This window comes from Boleophthalmus pectinirostris, unplaced genomic scaffold, assembly GCF_026225935.1.
Source record: "Boleophthalmus pectinirostris isolate CB_2022bp ecotype Guang Dong unplaced genomic scaffold, ASM2622593v1 HiC_scaffold_10, whole genome shotgun sequence".
NCBI lineage: Eukaryota > Metazoa > Chordata > Actinopteri > Gobiiformes > Gobiidae > Boleophthalmus > Boleophthalmus pectinirostris.
In genome coordinates, this window is record NW_026570971.1 from 20,916,956 (window position 1) to 20,941,275 (window position 24,320).

The window sequence follows — 24,320 nt, forward strand, 5'->3', positions numbered from 1 at the left end:
GGTCTACATGCCGCTAAGTACTTCATCGACACAATGCGAGGAGGCTAGGATTTAAAACTGGCGTTCACAATCATGTCCTTTAGTTCGACAAAAGCTGACCACATCAGGGCACAAGGTTTATGCAAAATAGCCATTTTGTTTTAAGTTTTGTGCGCAAAGCTACATTAAACACATTATTACTCAGTGTATATTGAAAGAAAGGAAAGCAGAGTAAAGAAAATGTATGTAGAGTGGTGGTAGAGATGACCGATCACAGCCATTATTGTCTGCATAAATTGCATTTTACAGTCCAGCATCAAATTGTCGGTGCAGTTTCTGTGATGTTTACAAATGTTCATTTGCACTGAAACTTGATTTGAAAAAAACTGTGGATGAAATTGAAATCACAATATCTGCCAGAAAAATCGCAATTAAATGTTTTCTTAAAATCATTCAGCCCTAATGTGTTATTTCAATGAAGTATTATTCTCTCTTATTATTATTATTCAAGCTGTGTTTTAAACTCTCTTGTACTTGTCTGAAAGGTTGATTACACATTTGTTAGAGAGAGATATATACTTTATTGATCCCGAGGGAATTTTAAGTTTTGCTGCAGGAACATTTACCTTTGACTGCGCTTCTCAGTCAAAGGTCTCAGTACAGTTTAACAGAAAGACTGGTCAGAGGTTGGGTGGATCCTGTGTGTTTGCCCTGCCCGTACCAGGAATGACCAGGCTAGTGTTCGTACAAGATAATTAGGTTTACTTCCCTGTTAATGCAACTGTGAAACTTGATCACTTGAAAATGCATCACATCTGAACCCTTTTAGTGAGGAAGCTTGTTTCTGTCTCTACATGGCTGACCTAATTACTTTTGTTTGACAGTCTTAATTGTTTTTGCCAAATCATGTTACTGTAAGATGATACAGAAGAAACATGTTCTCTTTTCATATTGCTGGACCACGTCTTCAGCCACATGGTTTATGAATATTAATCAGCAAAGTCGATTCAAGCTGCAAATGTTTGTGCAAGAGACAATCTTTGAAGTCATTCCAGGAACACAACAGGGAGCAGGAACACACGCCCGCTCAAACAAATGTATTGAGAGGCCATTTTTCTTTTACTTCAGAAGTTTGTACTTTTGTCCTGCTTGGACAAAGTTGGAACAAATGTTGCGTAAATTGGAGTCGTGGTTTATTCGCTCTCAACAGAGGAAACCAGAGGAGAAGTGGAGGAGTCCCACATTAACTATGCAAATGCCTCAGTGTGCATTGGGTGATGATCTGCATGCATGCCCTGCACTCCCATCCACAATGCTGTCTTAAATAAGTAAACAAACGTGTTGGGCTTAAGCTGCATGCGGGGCTCTCATTAATATTGGATTGGATCTCCTTTTAAAATGCAGATAGCCATGGCCTTTATACCCTTGACATTGTAAGTAGAGCAGTGGAGGAGCAAGAAGCCAGAGATTTATGCTAGTGAACTGTGTGATGTGATGTGTGCTAATACAGATAGCAGCTCACAAATCTTCACAAGGCCCAAAGGTGCAATGTGCTGACATCACAGGGCCACACTAAGATGGCTCTATAGAAGCCTTGGCCCCTCCGTCACTGAAGCACCCAAAAGAATCCTACACCCGCACCCAGTACCCGCAAACACTTGTTGAAACAGGCGGGTCTTAAGATTCTGGAATTTTACAGACAGGTAGCGATTACACACAGGCAGGTCAGGACTAAATCAGGTCTAAACCAGGATTAATCTTGGACATGAGAGAGAAAGACAGAACCCCAAGCCCGTGGAGCAGGGTGTCCACAGAACTCGATCAGGCAACGGCTGCTTAGCTCCAGTCTTTTGTCCGCATACTCAGTCCTGACTCAGTTCTGGTTTAGTACTGGTTTAGTTCTGGTTTAGTCCTGTTTTAGTCCTGTTTTAGTCCTAGTTCAATCGTAGTTCAGTCCTGTTTTAGTCCTGGGATCAGTCCTAAGTTTGTCCTGGGTTAGTCCTGGTTTAGTGCTAGTTTAGGCCTGGTTTAGTCCTTGTTCAGTCCCAGTTCAGTCTTCTGCTCAGTAAATTATGCCTGTGAAGTTATAACGTATTTTTGACAGTAGAGAAGCGTTTCATTTCATTTTGTGATTGTAATTCTTTATGTCTTGATGTCGAGTGGAATGTTATTGGATCCGTGCAGGAGCGGGTTCAACTTTAATCACGGGATAACATGCGGGTGTGGGCAGGTGCGGGTCTCCAAAACTGGACCCATGCAGGACATCCAGGCACCCAATCGACTAAATACATGCAACAAGAGAACAGATACTGAGCTATACTGTGTAAGAAGGTGTTAAGAAGACCTAACTTCCCTCCAGAGCCTTCATCACCTCACTACAAATACTAAACCAACACAGCTGCTTCGGTTTGTGCTGCTCCCCACCTCCTCCCCAGCACCTCCTTGGCTTCTCATCATCTCATCTTCCCTTTCCCTCTCCTCAACCTCTCACCCTCTCATTCACTCTCCTCAACCTCTCATTGTCCCCTTCAATCTCCTCAACCTCTCACCCTCTCATTCAATCTCCTCAACCCCTCATCGTCCCCTTCAATTTCCTCAACCTCTCATCACCCCCTTCAATCTCCTCATCCTCTCATCATCGCCTTCGATCTCCTCAACCGCTCACATCCTCTTCAATCTCCTCGGCCTCACCTCTGCCACCTTGAGTGTCAAGGCCCTGGAGTGAAGACATCTCCTAAACATCATCAACTACTTATGTCCTTCATCACATCTTCTGTCTGGGTCTGAACTACTAACACCTTCTCTTTGTGTTTGTTTGAGTCTTTCAAATGAAATGTTGTCATGAAATATTCTCGCTAATGTTCTGTAATGTAATCTGCAAGACAAACAGACCACTGAAACTCCAGAAACTTGCATGAACATACTATTTTGTTATTCTGTCCGCAATAAACCCCCATTAGTAGAGACGATTAGCGAAATGGTGCAACAGATTCAACAACATTTTGACAGTTTCTAATGTGCTAAAATTTGTTGTTATAAAAATAAATACAAAAAATAAAAAAATAGTTGAGGTCTATGGTCTCAGAGAGTTATTTGTGAAGTGTTCGAGCTCTTCCGGAGTGAATTGTCAGCATACATAATTATAATAGCCCACTGAGAGTAGTAGAAAACAAATCAGTGTTTTATTTTTTAATCAATACTAGGGTATAGCACCAGAACACCACAAAATTATTCACGGGTTTTAACTTTCTATTTAGGATTTTTGCCCATTCCAAAAATATCATATTTTGTTTTGTAACTTGCAACGGTAACAATGCTAGACTTCCATCACTCCAAAACCCATGGACTGAAGCTGAATTTATTCCTACTGCCTTTGATCAAAACTTTCCTGTTGCCGGGGTTACAAGCAAAATCATTTACACTCTGTTACACAAACCCGAGTTTTAATTTCAGAATATTACTTCTCAATGACACCAAACAGAATGAGCCAAGATCTGAAAGGAAAAACCTCAGTAACCTCTAAACCCTCTTGGCAGACTGCACGGAGGGAAAAAAAAAGAACAACATTACCTTCAGCTCACTGTATTTGTTTATTTCTCTGCTAAAGCAAGAAAACACAACACATTTGGTGAGGTGCCAGTTTTTCCATGGGTCTAGTTAGATCATGCTGAGTGAGATCAAAACAACATTGAATTATTGATTGTTGCTAAAAGACATTCACGGATCAGAGAATTCAATTTGGGACGATTTGCATTTTGGTGAATAGAAGCAGGATGTTTCTTTGGGAGTACAAGTATCAGCTCCTCTCTCTGTCTCTTTCTGTGCCCAAACCTCCAAACCTTTTTTTTTTTTTTTTTTGCCTGAAACTAAAATGTAAAGCAGCACCACGAGTACAACATCTGCTACAGTTTAGAGAGATAGACGGGAGATTGGAACAAAATTAGTCCCACAGGAAATGACAAGAGTGTAAACTGTGTAAATACAACAGGAGGTACAGTTTGTTCCGTGAATAGTGTCACACCTAAAGCTGTTTTCGCTGAGAAATTTTGCCCCCATCTTTAATATTCATGGAAAAAAATCTGGATTTTTGTATTTCAAAAATGGGTGCATGGAAGATTGTGTTTCGAAAATCTATTCAATCACCAAACTTTTTTCAAACAATTCACAAAGAACACCCATATTAAGTTTTTTGATGAAGAAAATGTTAATATTGTCCTTGACCTGTGTGTCAAAGTTTGCGCATCATTTATTAAACCATGAATAAATGTGTTAGTAATAGTTTTAAGAAAATATATGAAAGCCAATTTTCTACTAAAATGTCAAAAACTAAAATAATCACAGAACAGAACACCTATGAAACTGAAAAACGCAGTATTAATTATTATGATGAAAAAATGGATATTCTCCTTGACTTGTGTGTCAAAAATAGCACATCATTTGAGATGAATGTGCTAATAATAGTTTAAAGAAAAGCTAAACCTATAAACTAGCGGCTGTGATCTGCTAATGGGGAAGAGATGAGGAAGGTCAAACAAGGATGCTTGAGTTTTATTTTCTAACTAGACAAAGTAGCCCGATTTGAACTAGCTCTGGCTGTATCCCTTTAGCTACTGCTGGGAGCTGGATACCACTGTGATGGATAAAACCACTCACTAACTCCAGCTTAATTTGATATCTTCTCACTCCTTACAGCTTACTTATGGGCTTACCATGTCTGGCTGCCATTTCTTGGTTCCATGTTCTCATTCTCGCCGATATTTTTGTTACAGCTGAAAGGGATTTGATCATGTGGACTGTACTTCTTCTTCCGGAGGTATTATCCCTTGCTGTTTTTATCTGCATACAGAACATATCAGCCCACATCAACCCTGAACATGCAGAACACATCAAATCCTCCAGCTAAAGTAATCCTGACCAAACCTCGCTCCAAATGTGAAGATGGGTCTCATTCGAAGATGGACATGGCACCAGTGATGCAGGGGGTATTTTTAACTGTGGGTACACGGTTTGTGATGTCATCGATGTGTTGAATCCCCCCATTTTGATGTTTTGTTTGTTTTTTTTCACTCAAAATTATGCAGGATCATGCATGATTAACATAAACAGCATTCATAATCACCTACAGAACATAAATCATAGACTACAACACATGAACCAGGTCTAAACCAGGACTAAACCAGAAATGAACCAGGACTAAACTAGAGCTGAACCAGGACTAAAGCAGGTCTAAACCAGGACTGAACTAGGACTGAATTAGGACTGAACCAGGACTAAACCAGGTCTAAACCAGGACTAAAGCAGGTCTAAACCAGGACTGAACTAGGACTGAATTAGGACTGAACCAGGACTAAACCAGGTCTAAACCAGGACTAAACCAGGTCTAAACCAGGACTAAACCAGGACTAAACCAGGGACTAAACCAGGACTAAACCAGGACTAAACCAGAAATGACCCAGGACTAAACCAGGTCTAAACCAGGACTAAACCAGAAATGACCCAGGACTAAACCAGGTCTAAACCAGGACTAAACCAGGGACTAAACCAGAAATGAACCATGACTAAATCAGGAACTTAACCAGGACTAAACCAGAAATGAACCAGGACTGAACAAGGGACTAAACCAGGACTAAACAGGACTACACTAGGACTAAACCAGGATTAAACCAGGACTGAACCAGAAATGAACCAGGACTAAACCAGATCTAAGCCAGGTCTAAAGCAGGTCTAAACCAGGACTAAACCAGGACTAATCTTGGACCTGAGAGAGCGAGAGGGAGAACCCTGAGCCCTCGGAGCAGGGTGTCCGCAAAGCGCGATCGGGCGACGGTTGCGCTTAGCCCAGTGAGGCATGGCGCTCTACAGTGACTGTAAAGTGCACCTCAAAGATGTACTGTGTAACATTTCTAGTGGATTGTCTGCCACCTGCTTGTCTCCATGGAAATGTTTGAAAGCTTTGTCTAGAATCCTCCACAGTACAGATTAAAACAAAAAATATATCACAAGGAAAACAAGCAGGTAACAGCACTACGCTACGTTACAAATCAGATCTGTGGAGAGTTGCCCCTATTCACAAAAGGAATGAATACATGCTAGATGGATATGTTCAATGTCAGACCAAGGAACATTCCAGGGAAAAAGCAAGAAAGCAGTAACATCTCCATGGGGACAAACAGGCACTTAGCTCCATAAACTTACAAAACACAGTTGAAACAAATGCAGCAGATGTTTGGTCTAAATGTTTCAGTGAGGATATGTCAGTCAAACAGCAGAGCAGAGATCCCACAATCCCTTGCTCTTTGTGGAGAACAGTTTACTGACCTTCACGGCTGGAGGGGGAGGCCTATAGCAGCTAAAGACTATCAAAGTGGAGACGCGTGCATCACCTGTCTGTTTGTACGTGACTTTGACTCAAAATGGCCCCGATTCTGTTTATCCACATCTCATTGTCAAAAAAAATCAATTCTCACCTGTCACTCAAGTCAACAAACATTACAGCAGTGTTTCTCCTTTTAGAGCAGTGTAATGTCAGGCTTTGTTTTGCATCAGAAATGGTGTTAAAATTGAAAATTACACTGCGAGGACAACACGTGGATACAAGCAAAGTAAAGTAAAGATTTTTAGATTTCTTTTAGATGATATTTCACTTTTGATTTTAGAGTCTGTCTGAAAATAATCACATTTTAAGAGGAATTTCAAACTATTTAGCTTTGGTTGAATCATCTAAATACAGTTATGATGGAAACAGCCATTGTTAAAAAAAAAAAAAAAAAAAGGTCAAATTTGTGCAGGTGACAAAAGAGACAATTCATAAGTTTCAATATGTATTCACCAGATTTAAATCCAAATTTTTCTCCCCTTGTAGAGAGAGCAGCCTTTAATCCTGAGTCTTGTTGTCACAGCAGGATGCATATTTAGCATTCACCGACTTCATTAGAATTTAATTTCACTACGGGCTTATCTGAACAAGCTGTCTAATACAGTATTCCAAACATGAGGTGAGCAACTTAGAATGCATGTTTGATCGGGTACATGTGTCTTCCATCTAAAGACAAAATTCAAAGAGTGAAGTCAGACATCAAATCTTGCAAAACTCTCTGTGTGATGGTCTTTAATTGTAACTTAAAGTGGTAACAGTGGTCTTAATTAATTTAGAGTACTCTACAAAGTCAGTGTATGCCCCTTGGGAATTGGGATCATTTCCTGATTTCTTTGAGTATTTGTACTCTGATTTCCTCAAGGTACTCAGACTCACACTAATCTGATGGAAAACAGCTCCAGAGATGGAATGATCTGGTGCCGCCAGCTCCCACGAATTCATCTGAGTATGAATCTGATCCAGCAGTGTGTGGACACCTGAAAATGTTGATACAATGACGTAGGAGCTCTAGTTGTGTCCTTATTGGACCATGTCACTGTGACTTGTGCCTTCCAGATTCTCTGGGTTCATGACATTGGTTATGTGATGCTATTGTGTAAAACAGTTTAAACAAACATAAACAAACGCAAAACAGCGGCGCTAGAACTACTTGCACATAACAGACTCACCATTAGAAGAACACTCCTCTGTCACAGAACGAACACATATTCCACTGAGTCGTGTCCTTTTTAAGTCCGACAGAAGCTGAACCACGTCAGGGCACAAGGAGCGATTGGTTTTTGAGCGCTTAGTTTATGCAAATTAGCCATGTGGTTTTAAGTTTTGTTTCTGTAAAACATAAACAAATATGTGCAAAGCTGTGTGGGGATTGCAGACACAGAAACAACGTGTCTGGATGCAAATAGTTTCCGCCACAGTGATTTGTTTCAGTGTAAACGTAACCTTGGAGTTCTCTTATTAACTCAAGTGCTCTGATTTCATCTAGTAATTACATTTCCTTAAGTACTCTGATTTCCGTATATTCTGTTTCCTTATTACTTACACATTGACAGCCATGACATAAATTGACCATTTCCCGTGAATTTTAGGGCAGGGCCATATCATAATATGTTGTATGTTTATTGTCAGTGATGAAGAAATTGGCTTCAGCCCCCTGCACCCCATTTAAACTCGATTCCAGATTCCTAGTAACTGTATGTACATTAAAGTCAACTTTTAAATTTTTACCATTGCATGTTTTAGCTCTTTAAACTCAAAAAAAATACTTGGCAGAAAATATTTCAAATGTGGTGGATCTCTTTTATATTTTTGGTGAAGGTTACAGAGCTCAGGTGTTCACAACTCCAGCAGAATCACATAAAAGTTACCTAAGCACAGAAAGATTCTCTCTGACACTGTTTTTCAGGCTTCATTCAGAGCTGGACCTGAAGTCAGAAGACCGTCAGCCATAATCAGTCACTGTGGTAGAAGGGCCGCTGTGGTCATGAGAATCTCAATGGGGAGGATGAGTTCACATTCACTCTTATCACTCAGAACGTGGTGGGACGCCGTGTGCTGTTTTCAAATGGATTTGAGTTGTTTTGTTGTTAGAAAAATCTTGTGACTTTGTATTATTCAAAATGTGGTCTTAAAGTATCTGCTGCAACTAGGTCTCTCAATGGAAAAATTAAAGACTTTAAAAACACTTCACTGCTACACAGTACCACTTTATCCACCTTAATTAAACTTAATAAAGCATTAACAAAGAGTTAACTCATAATGTACAAAGGGGTCTGAATTAAACTATGGTTGTTAGAGATCGATGCTATGACTTTTTTCATGGTCAATGCCGTTGCCGATATTTTTTGGACCGATATACAGGACCAATTTATATTATTTCTCCAAATTATGTGATTTCAATTTACTACAAACTCACCCAGAGACATTTTTAACACAAACCTTTAAGAGAGCTGTGTTGTCCATTGCTTCAAATTTGCAGTAATAGTGTGTAAATGCAGCAGTGCAGCGTACATACAGCAGTAAGGTTATAGCTGTGTGGGATAAATGTAATACATTTTACAACATGAAACAACAACTTTACAAGAACAACTTCAGAAAGAAAAGGCGTGTGGTGCAGACAACAAAACGCAATCACCACAAATATGCCTTGTTATCACTGCAAAGCATTAAAACATAATAATTAATTTAAAACATAATAATAATTTAAAACATAAATCTTGTAAACAACAATGAATATGTAAGCAATATAAAATAGTGTGGTGTTTAAACGTAAGAATATACAGAGGCTAGTGTCGCAGGAGCAGCACTGTTCGCTGAAGCTCCTGGTATAAATTCCAGGTTAATGTAAAGCTTTGGGTGTAACATTAGGCAGCAGATTGACCAAAACAAAATATCGGCCTTTGCTGGAGATTTAAGGCTGATAGCTGATGTGCAAGAACTACAAACATTGTCTATCTCTAATGGTTGTATTACGTGGTATCAAAGTAGCAGTACTTTGAGTAGGGCCTGTTTACACGAGAACGCTTGCAGGTAAAAACAACAAAATATTTTAATAGATGTGCCTTTTGTTTAAACGGTGACAGTGTTTTTGGGGCTTAAAAATGCAAAAATCTGAAACCACCCACCAGAGTGGAAAAGTTTAATACGCTCTGCCATAGCATTTACGTCTACACTGCCCAAGACGCAAAACTCAGATCTGCTCACGTCGCGTACACGTTTACATCACATACATCACCACCTAGCGTCACCACATAGCCACCTGGCATGCATACACAATCAAATTTCACACACTTTTGCGTCATCGTTTGCAAGCAGATTTCCTCCCAAAAATGCTCTTCTAAACACAGAATAAAGAGTAAAGATGCGACGCCACTTTTGCGTTTTTTGTTCAGACCGTCTGTCATCATATAAACGTAGCCTAAATGTGTCAGACTCTGTGTTTATCTGTTTCAGTACTGATCAAAAGCAAATGAGAAGGAACAAATTAAATACAATGTTGATGATTTGATGACCGGAGATGACACCACTTCAAAAACATACGAGGGCAGTGGAGATCAGGAACAAATGAAAAGTCTTTACCTCCTTTGTCTCCAGGGCCATCGAGGGTCCTTCAGCCAATTGGATTATTCCAGAGACGTGCCACAAATTGATTAGAGTATAGCAAAGTGAGTGCCCCCTTGTGGCTGTGCGTGTGAATGAGCGGCGAGGAGCTGTTATGAAGATGTAGAGATATACAGGAAGTGGGCATATGTTAATGTCTCTAAATCATTTACCACACGAGCGATTCTTTGGGCGATGCTATTAATATTATTCAGATGAAAATAGAGAAGCCATCATTTGAAGGCCATGCACAGATAATGTTTCTATACTTTTTTACATGGTGAAGGTGGTAGCCTGACCAGCCAGAAACGCACACTTTGGCAAAACTTTACATAAATGAGTGAATCTGGAATCGTACCCTGTCAGAAGGCGTGACTGACAAGTGGATTAACCAGTCATAAAGATGTAAAAATGGGGAAAAACAACATAAAGGACTGAGAAACAGCATGTATTTTCTCAGAACCAACAACTGAAGCACCAAAGTAATACTTATCTCAGGTGAAAGAAGTTATATATTTTGTTTTGAAGCATACAAGACTTTTTGAGATATGTCTTCTGCATTTGAGATACATGTGATACAAATGAGCAGTGGTTGGATCTCAAGTTGGTCTCGGATTTTCACGCTCTATGGGCCGATTCCAGACTCTTCTATAATCAAACAAAAGGTAGAGGGGACTGGCTGGTCAGGTAATGAATATGGTACAGTCAAGCATTAATGAATACACTCTATAAATTACGCTGTCAAAGAGGCTCTGATATTCTTTCATCAAAATTCATAGTGGAGGTGAACTTCTTTCTCCTTGGTCTCAGCAACTTTGCCCCATTTTGATTTTACAGACACTTTTTGTTATTCCAGGCGAGTGGATTTCATAATGACAAGTTAAGAGCCTGTGCCAAAGTTCACACTATTGAATAATATATAGATTGAGTTGATGAACTTTTGCTCACAGAGTAATACATTATTGAACCTCCAGAGGATTACAAACAGACAGTGACTTGATGCAGTGTCAGAGCGAGTGCCTGTGATGGTGCAGCATTTGAGGCGACGCCATCTGGCCTCTGCTGCAGATGCTGTTTGGTGTTTTGTGTCTAACTGTAATTATGAATGAATAATTATAAAGTAAAACATTTTCAGGCATTAGCACTGATCATATACTGATGTTTTGGGACTGGAATTGTGAATATCTAAAGAAATCTATAGGCCCTATCTTGCCCCTGATCTTAGCACTAGCACTAGTGTTAATGAGGGGGTGTGTTCAGGTTGGGCTGGAGGCTGGAGTGCAATGGTACGAGTGCAAATACAGTAATGACATCTCAACCAATCTGTGACCCAGGCATGTGTGAAAACTGCAATCATAGCCTCATTTCCAGGAAAGGAGAGAAGTGAGCGCTTCACTGCCGATGAGACTATAGTCTTGGTGCAAGAGGTAAAATAACGTGGTCAATTAATATATGGGGACAGCAAAACAGCTCCCAAGTCCCATGATACATGTACATTTTAACCAGCCCACACTAAAATAGCCTTTTAGCCCACTACCCACAGGAGCTCACTCCTGCAGAGGACATTGCCTCTTTGAGCCTTAATAAAGAGAGTGTGGAGGGCTCTGGTGGCATCCAAGTAGGATGTCAAGGTAGGTCTTTTCCAACCCACAATCACACCCAAAGGAAAACTGGCAAAATGAAATAGACATGAGCATTTTTATAGACTTATTATTATATATATTGCCTAAATATCATCTTATTTAATAACTGCCCTAAAATAGGCTATCAGAAGTTACTGCAACAGCTTACTAGTCAAAGAGGAGTCTAGGCCCTATGTAATGCTGAATGGGCCTATCAGTGCACCTCTTTGTAGACCTCTTCACAGGCTTGGACTAATCTATTAATTAAATATAATTTTCCTTTGCCATGCTGGAGCGGCGTCTCCAGAAACTGAACGATAACGTCAGGTTTTTGCATGGGGCTCAACCGAACAGCGCAATCAGTGGAGCGGCTGGCACAGCACTACACTCCTGCACAATCTGCCCCACACTCTGCAAGCACAGACTCTTCTAACCCCTTCCAATTATTATTGTTTTTTTTTTTTTTTTATTAATCATTGCATTTATATACTGCCTTTCATTCACTCAACACTCAGTGGTGGTAAGCTACTACGCTACTACTGTAGCCACGGCTGCCCTGGAACAAACTGATGGAAGCAAGGTTGCTAATCTGGGCCATCGGTCCCTCCCACCACCACCATCACTCACTCATATACCACTTTCATACTAGGCGATGTGGGTGAAGTGTCTTCGCTAAGGACACAACAACAGTTTTGCCACTGGCGCCTCACTGTGGCACCTGATTTTCCCAGTGGTCTCCCATCCAAGTACTAACCAGGCCCAGTCTTACTTAGCTTCTGAGATCTGACAGGATCAGGCTTTGACAAGCTGGTATGGCCTGTGCTTCTCACTGTGGCACACGCCTGTAGATGAGAGGAAAATTTAAGTTTATTATTATTGTCATATTTTCACAATGTAGTGGTATCTTATACATGTTAATTAATTTTGTCACAATTAAATCTGGTTTATAAACCACTCCATGTTGCACCTAATTTCTCAAGTAATATCAGTGTAAGCCGAGGCCTATACATACAAAATGTTAAACCTATGCAGCCTATCACAACAAAAAGTAGCTAAACAATGTATGGTTATATGTTCATGTGCATGCACAATCTTAAAACATTTGGCACTAAACTTCCTCGTCAAATGGCCGTAAATGTTGATCATTATGATGCATTTGCAAATAAGAGTTTGTTTAGCCATCATAATTCTGTTGTGTTAATGTTTTGAATCACAAATATAGTCTATCTATAGCCTTGAGGCGGCCAACCTAGTAGCTGTCCATAGAGCTGTAGCCTAGAGCAGGGATATCGGTTGAATCATTGCACGTGGGTCAGAATGTAAAACATACAGACGCATTAGACAGTAGATTTAGTTTAGCCTACCATACTAACAGTGAAACAGCTCCTCCACCAGCTGATCCCTCCTCACCCGGGTGGCCGCTTGAGGATGTGGGTCAACTGGTATCAGCACACACAGCGCACGCCTTCTATAGTGCTCTAATCTCTCCTCAGGCATGTCCAGGGCACATCCATGACCAACGGCAATGTTGTGTAGTATACAACACGCCACAAAGAAGGCAGTGACTTTCTAAGGACTATAGTACAATGTGTATGTGTACAAAAATGTACAATTTTTATGCCACCCAATGGCATAAAGAAATAACACTAAAGTTACTTTGGTTGCCATGGAAAGGGTATTAGGGCTTTGAGGGGACGGCAAGTAGGTGGCAGAGCTCAGTTACCACTTCCCTGCTGCGCCATAGTCGCCTCACACACTACCACGTGTCTGTCAGTGTCAGGTAAGAGACATGAGGCCGAAAGAGGCGCCTCCGCCTGTGTCTCTGTAGTTGTTGTGATTTTTCTCTTACAATTATAGTAATAATTTTCAGGTTACAATTTGCTCCACTCCACCTGATATTTAGGCATGACATGCATCTTCTTTAGAGCCCCATGCCCCACACTTGCATTAGTGCTATGACTGGGGGCAAGTTAGGTCCTTATATCAACTTTTTTTTTTCTATTTCATAATCCTGCTCAATTGGTAGTATTGTATCATAACTTATCCAGACAGATGTTTGATTTTTGGTTTGGTTGGATGGTATATTTAAGGTTATATTCAGGGGTGTCAAACTCAAATTCACAGAGGGACAAAAATAAAACTGGGACCAAGTTGTGGGCCAAACTAAATATTTATTGAAATATTTCAATTTAATTTTCTTATTAAAATAAATGTTTAATAATAGTTTTGCTTAAACACTGTTTCCAGAACAAGCAGAATATAAAATAATAACATTTTAAATAAATAATGTCTCTATAGTCTATCTGTAGCCAGCGGGCAGCTCTAATACATATTTGTTATGATCTCACATGCGAAATATAAATATAGTGGGCCAAATTTGGCCCCCGGGCCTGAGTTTGATATGTCTGTGATATTGAATAGTTAATGAAGACACAGCCAGATGCTCTTCCTGCTGCAACTGCAAATTCATTATCAAATCTATGAACTTATATTTTACATAATGTCCATACTACTACATTTTCATAAAAGTTGGCTGCAATTATCCATGGCAGCCATTTCATCTGCTGTCTTCAAATGATGTAGACTCATTTTAATCTATCTGGCTGAGCTGTTCCACTGTCACGGCAAATAGATGTACTTTTATAAAAATACATTTTACACTTCAAAGATGCAACTATTGCAAAAATGTCTGCTTTACTTTTTAGAAAGATATTTGCTTTTGCCTGTATATCTTTCCAGTGAAATGGAGGAATTGTAAGCAGCGAGATACATAGAAAAGGCCATCCAATACTGTCCACTGGTGGGAAAGAATTGTAATCAGATGGAGTCAGTGGGGAAATCCTCTTGAAAACGATCGCATAGAACCATGATTACATCTTGTGTTGAAAATGTGTTTTGCAGATGAAGACATTGAAGGATCATAAAATCTTTGATGGTAAGTGTTATTACTTTTTATCCAAAGAAATAGTGCTATATCATAACCGGCTGATGCTATCTTCTTGAGTGATGCGCAGAAGCAAAAACTATCTTACACTTGATCCTGCTCCTGTCAAGGCTAGACAACAGTGTTTGATAAATGACACATGGAGGCGATTGGTCAGATCTGACACCAGCGGTCTCCTCCTTTGTGGGCGGATAAAGAGATTAAATCCATGCATGTCCAGACTTATTCCGTCATCTCATCTCAGATTATTCTGATTCACTTACAGAAAATGGGATTTCAGAGGCTGTGTACTTGAAGTTGCTCAGGCATGCAGAATGTCATTTTTGCTCTGGTATAGAAATCTGCACACTTTGAAATGAGCTGGGCTTTAATTTAAAAATCCCATTTGAAAAGTTTGGTATCTTTTTAAAGGTGTACTGTGCAACTTTTCTGGTGGAGATTCTCTGTGGACATTATATTGCTTTGCTCCTGTTCCTTTTATTATTTTTTTCATTTATTCATTACAGGTCTATTGCTCAGAAATACAATAATTCCTTCTGTGAATAGGGGCGGCTCCCCACAGATCTGAATTGTAATGTAGCGCAGTGCTGTAACCTCCTTGTCTCGCTTGTGATAGATAGGTTTAATCAGCAGTAACATTTCTATGGAGATAAGCCGGTGGCCGACCCTCCGCTAGAAATGTGACGTAGTGCACCTTTAATGTATGTTTATACCTCAGAATTTTGGGCAGACCTGTGCACTATTGCCAACTCACTCTATACGAAACATTTGAACTGACACATGAGCTTGGTGCACATCGAGGCACATCAGGATTATACAAACTCATTTGGGAAAACATCCATTAATCTTCACTTAACCAATACAATTAGCATTACCCCTCCAAACATCTGCTTTACCCTGCTCCCTCAGCCACTGGCATATTCTCCTCTAATTACTGTTTATTTAAAACTGTAAGTCCAGTCAAGTGAGACGTGTACTGAGCTGTAGGCCTGTGTGAAATTACACCCCCAGAACAAGGTAAGTCAAGTGTGATCAACAGAGACAATGTGAGTTTATAGGTGGACAAAAGTCTGTAAAAAGTGTGCACATTTATATGAACATCTTCAACAGACCAGCAGACCAGCCACGTTGATAATACTAAAAAGATGTCCAAGAAGGGCCATCCATTTACCTCACCCCGATCACTTCCTTCTGCTCTTTTGGACAGGACCCAGAGAGACACGTCCTCCCCAGCAGGTTTATGTATTCTCTAGGGTAGAGGTAATCACCGGCTCCCCACCCCCTCTGCCCCCCACCACTTGAACTGGCCCTATGAGGCAATCCTCAAAAGTTGTCATGGCCTATTTTGTTTAAAAATACCTTTTGGCATATAATAACACGCCTGCATCTTGTATTTTGTAGATTTTTTTGTTGTTGATTTTTTTAAAAAAAATTTAAAATAGTATTTATATTAAATATTTATAGTTATATCTAAATAATTATATGACGTATTTACATTTGCCGCTGAATTTTCATCACCTGAGAAACTCTAGATCAAACAGTGACAGCACACGTGCAGAGCTCTCTAGTGCAGAGTTCTGTAGTACAGTTAAGTACAGCAAAATGACTCGTATTAAAGTACGAAAAGTTGACAGAGAGTGCCGAGTTTTCAAAGAACAGTGGACAAGCGATTTTTTTTTTCTGTTCAGTGTAAGGAGCGTGCAGTTTGTCTGATATGTAAAGAAAGTGTGGCGGTTTTCAAAGAATATAATGTGCGTCATCAGGGTCATACAATTCTGTTATACAACTGACCCAACCATGGACCCCATCACAGTCAGGAGCTATAAGAGAAGGCCCCGCAGGGGAAAAAAAGTTCTGTGACCCCTGCCCTAAGGCCTACATCAGGAGAGACTTTCCCTGAACACTTCTCTAGGGAGGTGTCCATGGCATCCGGAGCAAAAACCTGAGCCACATCAATTGTTTCCTTTGGATGTGGAGGGGCTCTGAGCTCCATCTGGGTGACATTCTTCTTTTAAGGAGCACCGAGCCATCCAGCGAAGGAACATCATTGTGATCTTTATATGTGGGATCTTGTTTGTTCAGTCATCAGTCTTCAGTTCACCAGTCTAATACAGCAAACACTGTCTATTCTGCATATGCCAGCACAGCACCACGTCAAAAGCACAGAGGAGATCCTGTGGTCTCCTGTCTTCAGATGAAAGAACAAGGTCAATCATTTTCCTTTGGCCTGAGGGTGTCATGGTGCCCTGTATATCAATGGACACCCAGAATTTACACCTTGGACGATGTTTGCATTAATTAGGCTACTTACCAGCAAAGTCTTGTTTTTTTGCATGCCATGAGCCTTTTGCCTTTTTAACTTGTCCTTGTTAAATTTATATTTGAGGTAGTAAAGTGTATTATAATTCTTCTCTCTAACAAGAAGACTTTTCGTAGTCCATCATGAGTCAGTCCCAGAGGAGCTTTAGGGGACGCTCATTGTTCATGTGACTGTCCTATTTTTAGATTATTTTGAAGTCCCACACAGAAGACACATGCACTGTAACATTGTAACTATATTCACAGTTACTCTTAATGTTTTCTCCTCGTGTTTTTGCTGAGCTGTGTGTTGTGAGCTCTTGAAAGCAGTAGATTACTCTCCCTGACGTAACTAGACTACATGTGCTGTAGGATGGATGTGATCTCTCAAAGGTGGGAGCCTCAGGGAACAGATGACCAGCCTCAGTGTCTTTGTGCCAGAGGTAAGTGCAAACAAATGGTCACCGCAGCAGGTCGGCCGCAGGCTCTGGACACAGCAAAGCACAATATAAAGACTCCATCCTCAGAGAGCTGTTCAAAGAGTCTAATGTCCACTCTGTGACTCACACCTGTCACTCTTATGTCCACTCTGTGACTCAGGCCTGTGTCCATATGAGCTTTAAACAGTTAATACTGCAATAAAAAGAGATCAGGGGCTTATTGTGCTGCCGGAATGTGTGCTAAAAACTTTCCCTTGTGAAATATAATGGTCAAGATTGTTTGGGTGATTTTGGGATACAGATAATATCAAACACAAGGTAAGCTTATATTTACAATAACAACAAAAACCCTGCTGCTTATGCTGGTAGAGGCAGTTATAAATAGTGTCAAATGTTGAAATCTAGAGAGAAGTACCACAGGCTCAGCATTATTCAAAGACAAATAACTGAGGTAGGACTTTTCTAAGTAGCACAGCATTCATCACTACGAAACACAGAGCAGTCTGCAGCAGATCTCTCAAATGAATATGTTTAAATGGTAATAGAACTCCTGACATTCTTCTCTGTGAGTACTACACACTCAAACTGCACCTGAAGTCATAATACCACATTTATCTTTGTCAAATGAGCTCCAAGGATTTCCTGGAAGTACTTTGAATAGATTTAGCTCCTGAATGCCACTTCTGTGCAAATACAAAGCAATTCAAACATATATTTAGATTCAAACCTATATTCAATGAGTCGGGCATTTTCACACTCTTTTTCACTAATTTTGTGCTTCTTGAACTGTTTTTATATTTTTTATGTTCTATATTAATAGCCTGATTCATCAGCTGGTTTCACTTCATGGAAACTGTCTGACCTCACAGCTTTAGGATTCATTTGCTCGATGGTAGGTGGATACTCTTTTTAATTTAACAGTCATTGTTGTTTCTGCGAGGTGAAGTTGCAAATTAAAGGTGTAATAAAAAATGTAAAGTTTGTATTTGACAAAGGACAAGGTCTATAACTTCCGAGGTTCTTGCAAACTGTCTAGTGTATTGCGATTCCTGACCTAGTCGCTGGAGAGAAAGTAGAGTGGAGGCACTAGGTGGTGCCAGCGTGGCTACTATATTATCACCCTTAACACCTGAATTTATATAGCTGTATATATTTTAAAAATACATGTTTTGTGTGTGTTTTTGCCTTGTAGATGGTAAATTAAGTTGAGATTATTAATTTGAGTATAGCAAAATAAAAAATAGCAATCTGGGTATGTTGCAAATTTGCGACAACTAGAAACAAGTGCTTGCCAAAGATTCCTCGGAAGGTCCTGCATATGCAATATCCAGCACTGGGGGAATGCAGTTGCTAGCTCATCTTATATCTTGATCCAAATGGTTTGTGGCAGATTTATGACAGTTGGCGTTAAGGGGTTATACTAAATTGCCAAAATGCTCTGTTCCGTCTTGATGTAATAAAAACCATAGTTTTCAAGTTAAAAGCTTTTACCATTTGTTTAGTAGAGATTGGAAATTCCAGGAATGAAACTGTCTAAATTATTCTGAAGGTATATGGAGTTTAAAAACACAGTGGCACACTTCCTGTACTACCACATGACATCATAAGGTGGAACAGAGAAGAACAACCTAAATATTCAGGATTTGTGTGTTAAACATGTGAATGAAACAAAACTCAACTCCAGGTCTGTTTTGAATGAGGAAACAGCATTTTAACAGATGAGAAAATAGCATAATATGGACCCTTTAAATTTTCGCTAATGGCTGTGAAAACATTAAATTGTGAGGATGAACCGCAAATGGCACCAGGCCCTTCCTGTGGACACGTGGCGGTGCATATTGATTCGCGTGCACTCTCGGGTCTCTTTCATTTCATCTGGCCTCTCATTAGAGCTGGTGTGAGGCAGCTGGGGCCCTCTCCATCTCACACGTGGGGTTTGTTTTTGCTGTATGAGCCATGATATTGTGCTTGAGCAAAACACAGGAAGCTGGACTGGAAGATATTTAGAAATGTGGTGTCTCCCCATGGCCCCAAATAGCTTGCACCAACAGGGATGATGGCCTCAACGCAATTACTAACCCCATATCAAGTTTGGAGTGATGAAAAACACCAATCTGACCTGAATAAATGTTATATTTTAAGAGTGAAGGTGTATGCTTTGCTATATGGCGCTGAAAGCTTGAAAATGTCACACCATTGGTACATATGGCGCCACACTAAGCAGATGAAAGCAACGCCTAATCTAAACTTCCTGTCCCGGACTGCAGTGATTGTGGTGCAGTGGAGGCAACAGTAGGAGACCCTCCGCAGAGAGAATATTTGGTTCTAAAGTCTTTTTGAGCCCCTGCTGAGGTCACATGTGGGTATGCACTATGAGCTGAAAGGACACAGCTGGAGAGGATTCCAAACCAAACAAAGTACTCCCCTCCTCTGGACTCACTCGCAAAGATTGGAGCACGAACAAATGGATTAAAGTAGCATTTTAACTTTCACAGCACCTGCAGGTCAGATCATTTTCTCGCACATGGTCTACTCTGAGCATTAAACTCTAAAGTGCTCCGTCCTGTTGTGATAACATGCTAGAGTGTTGCTTAAAAATGAGGTCTGCGCTACGGCTCGACAGCTCTATGTTGCCACATTTGTAACTGGATAATACTCCCTACAACTGTAAAACAACTCACACTTATGTAACAGATAATACTACCCACAACTGTACAACACCTCACACTTATGTAACAGTTAATACTCCCCACAACTGTAAAACAACTCACCCTTATGTAACAGATAATACTCCCTACAACTGTACAATAACTCACCCTATGTCCTGCCAATAACCATATCATTGTTGCGTGTTCTTCCTATGACGTTTTGTACAAAACTATAATTTTATATTTTATCACTTATCTCTCCATTTTGTGTTTGCTTTGTGATGCATTTGTTAGTATGAAAAGTGCTCTATAAATAAAGTTTGATTGATTGATATTTTATTTCGACTTGTACATATATATTTATATAATAATGTCTTATTTGACACCTGTCTCTTAGTCTTTTTTGCTACTTATTTAGAATTTATTTTACCATTTATGTTTTTGCTCATTGTTATTATATGATATTGTGATGTGTGAGCTACTGTGTCCAAATAATTTCCATTGTGGATGGATAAAGTTTGTCTAAGTCTATGTCAAAGTTATAGGGGCAGATTTGGAGGCAGGCCCATATTGGGAATAGGAATTTATTTATGTACAAAATAAAATAAAAATACCAGGATCAAGTAGAATGGGTTAATACGGGCATTTTAAGACCAGACAATGAGGCTCACTGCAGCAGTTACAGAGGCGTGACAATTTTTCAATGTAAAATCAAGCTATGCCCATTTCTATGACCATTAGACCTACATAATTTTATAATGTAATTTAACTTTGGTGATACTTGGAACCTCCAGCAAGGCCAGGAAATTCTGTTGGATATTTCTTTTCACAACTGAACGAACAGCGTGGTGGAATGATGAAGTGTGCCCTCTTATTACATCAGGATATTGTGTTAGCCTATATAAATTCCACTCTTCACTGTAACCGGCTGGCCCCAGGGCGGATGTCCTTTACAATCAGGCCAAGAGTTCAAACACTCACCTCAGTTTTAAGCAGAACAAGTGGCTCATTAATCTTCAGCATAATTACAATTCATTTGCGCATGAGAAAGTCCATTCGTGGCCTGGTTGAAATAAATGGGTTACAATTATCACTAAGCCAGACTACAACGGATAAAGGAATATTTAATTACTTTACTTCAGTGCAGATCAGTGGTGAAAGAAGTACTCAGTTTTGTTACTTAAAGGTGCATTGTGTAACTTTTCTGGTGGAGGGTGCGTCAAATGCTTTTCTCCATGGAGATATTATTGTGTTGCTATGTTCCACAGCGTGCTTTTAAACCTTCTATCTTCATCGAGATCAAACCAAAAAGAGTTACAGATCTTTGAAGAGGCAACCCGCTCACAATCACAATGTCTGTTTTTACAGGTATTTTTGATAAAACCACCTGTGACTGAATAACTGTATGGTAGAGCTGATTAAAAGTCATACTGTGGAACATTCTAGACCGAGCAAAGACAAGCAGGTGATGGACCTCCAACTAAAAAGTTACATAGTGCACCTTTAAGTATCATGCCATCCGCACTAGGATGTATTCGAGATGTATTCGTTGCAGATGCAGTGTTCGTCCACACTAATCCGATGGAATATCTGAGTACGGATCTGATCCGGCACTGTGTGGACGCCTGAAAATGCTGATAAAAGTAAAAGCTCTAGTTGCGTCCTTATTGGACCATGTCACTGTGACTTGCTCCTTCCTGATTCTCTGGGTTTGTGACATCAGTCATGTGACACTATTGCGGAAAACAGTTTAAACAAACCATAGACAAACAGGATACAGTGTAGCTAGAACTACTTGCACAGAACAAAGACACCATTAGCAGAACACCCCTCTGTCACAGAAAGAACACACATATTCCACTGAGTCGTGTGCTTTTTAAGTCCAACAGAAACTGAACCGCATCAGGGCACAAGGAGCGAGCAGTGTTTTGAGTACTTTGTTTATGCAAATTAGCCATGTGGTTTTAAGTTTCATTTCTGTAAAACATAAACAAATATGCTCAAGACTGTGTGGATAGGAAAGGCTTGCGGAAAAAGAAACGATGGGTCTGGACGCAAATTGTTTCCAATATGGTGATCAGTGATTTGTTTCAGTGTAAACATAACCTAAAAGTACAGAAAGAAAGAAAAAAAAAAACAAACAAAACAAAAAAAAACAAAAAAACACTTAAGTAAAATTAAAAGTATCACATGAAATTGAAACTTAAGTAAAAGTATTTAAGATCTAATAAAGCTCCAAGTGTAATGATTTTGATAAAGATTTGTCCTGAATTTTGTTCAACAGAAATTATTAAATTGATATTTCCTCTTTTTATTTGTTAATGTTTTACATGTTTGCTCAAACTACAAATGTGCAGCAGGTCTCACACAATAATAATAATAATAATAATAATAATAATAATAATAATAATAATAATAATAATAATAATAATAATAATAATAATAATAATAATAAAGTTTTACTTTTCAGTTAAGTAGTGGTGTAGAAAGTACAGATACTTACTCTCAGATGAAGTGAAGTAAAAAGTATCCAGTTTAAAATGCACTTAAATAAATTACAGGTACCTAAAATGTATGTTTACTTCACTACTTTTACTTTGTTACTTTCCACCACTGATGCAGATGTCTTATTTTTCTAATAATAATTCCTTTAGCTAAAACTCTTCATAAAGTATCTATGAGAACTGTGAGAAAAAAAGTGTGTTTGAAGCAGTCTCTAAAGGAGAGTCTAAAGGAATGCTGGAGCCAGAAGGCACTGACACTTCAATAGCTCATTATTAGCCAACTAAATATAGGCTCATTTTGGCACAGCCCCCTTTCTACAGCACTGATACATGCAGCTCTCTGCAGGAAGATTATTAGTGATTTTACTTGTAGTTTACATTTAGTTGATCAACTTGTACCCATAACAATCATTCGTTTACAGGACGTCTTAGAAGGTCAGGTATGAAGGACATTTTTTGGGAAAATATATTTTATGTTGTAATTACTATTCTGTTATTTGTAAATTGGGTGATGCTTTAGTTTAGGGACTAAGTAGTAAGTAGTATTCATATGCTCATTAGTTACTTAGTTGGTATTTATCAAACACTTATTAATGGTTATTAAGATTTTAGTGTAATAATATATAATACTTTATAAATACTAACAAAGACATGTATTATGCATTTTACTGTTATTATGTCCTTAAACTAAAGCGTTTCCATATATTGTGAGAGAAAATGTACAAACTAGATAGTCAGGCAAGAGAGCATGTTCATTTCATTATTTTAATTAAGATGTCAGAGAGAGAAGAGAATGCAATCAGGATGACGAAAGGGCATGCGGTCCAAAGTTAACGCAATCACACATCGATCGTCAAAACAGAAACAGGAAATGGAAAATGCCTGCTGAAAACAGCCACACAATACAGACTCAGACTAAGGGTGTGTCTGAGTACTGGTTTTACTTTAGCCAGGCTGGCGCCACCTTGTGCCTCCACTCAATTTCACTTCTCTCCAGCGACTAAGTCAGGAATCAGAATTTACTAGATGGTTCACAAAAGTCCCCGAAGTGCGAGTTCAGGCACCAGCTAATCAACGAAGAGACATACATTCTGTGTTGTCAAAGATTCCAAAGATTGAGGACTTAGAGCCGGAACAAAGAGAATGTTTGGTGAATTTTATCAAGGGGAAAGATGTTATTGCCCTTCTTCCTATGGGATTTGAGAAAAGCTTAATATAACAGTTAGCCCCGTTAGCGACGCATTACATACATCACAACCAAATAGCAGCGATTGGTTAAATAAAAAAAATACGCGCCAGTCATCAACTGAACAATCCTAATGCTGCGAGGTCAGACGGTGTCTATGAAGTGAAACACAAGAACAAAAACTATGCAATGAATGAATGACTAAATTGACATGTATGGCTTATAGACTATGTAAAGAAGTGGACTAAGAGAGTGTGACGTCAACCATAGTGTTCGGCTACAGTCAAATAAAGCTCATAGAGGTTGGCAGTTATTGGAGAGAATTTGGAGCCCAGTTCTATATTAGGAATATGAATTGATTTACTGGGAAAATTGTGAAATAAAAACACCAAGATCATGTAGAACGGGTTAATATGAACATTTTAAGACCAAAATGAGGCATCTGACAGCAACGGTTAAGACAGGGAGGTGAAGTATATTCAGTACAAAGTGAATTGGAGCCGGAAGCATGCCCATGCTCACTTCCTGTTTGGAATGGTGCAGCTAGTAGGTTAACTATGTTCATTTACATACAGTCTATGGTATGGCTATAAGACTATTCCTTGGATTTTTTTTTTCTGTAAACGGTCTAAATAAATAAGAATAATACATAAACATATTTCTGCTGTGTCACTGCACTTTTTATTTTTGTGGTGGGTGATGGTTATGACCAACATACAAATG

At 39.4% G+C, this 24,320-nt stretch overlaps 1 pseudogene; it reads right to left on the reverse strand.

Moving 5' to 3' along the window:
* Nucleotides 1-12,283: 12,283 nt before the first annotated feature.
* Nucleotides 12,284-12,399, reverse strand: LOC129411474 (5S ribosomal RNA; annotated as a pseudogene).
* Between the last annotated feature and the right edge of the window lie 11,921 nt (nucleotides 12,400-24,320).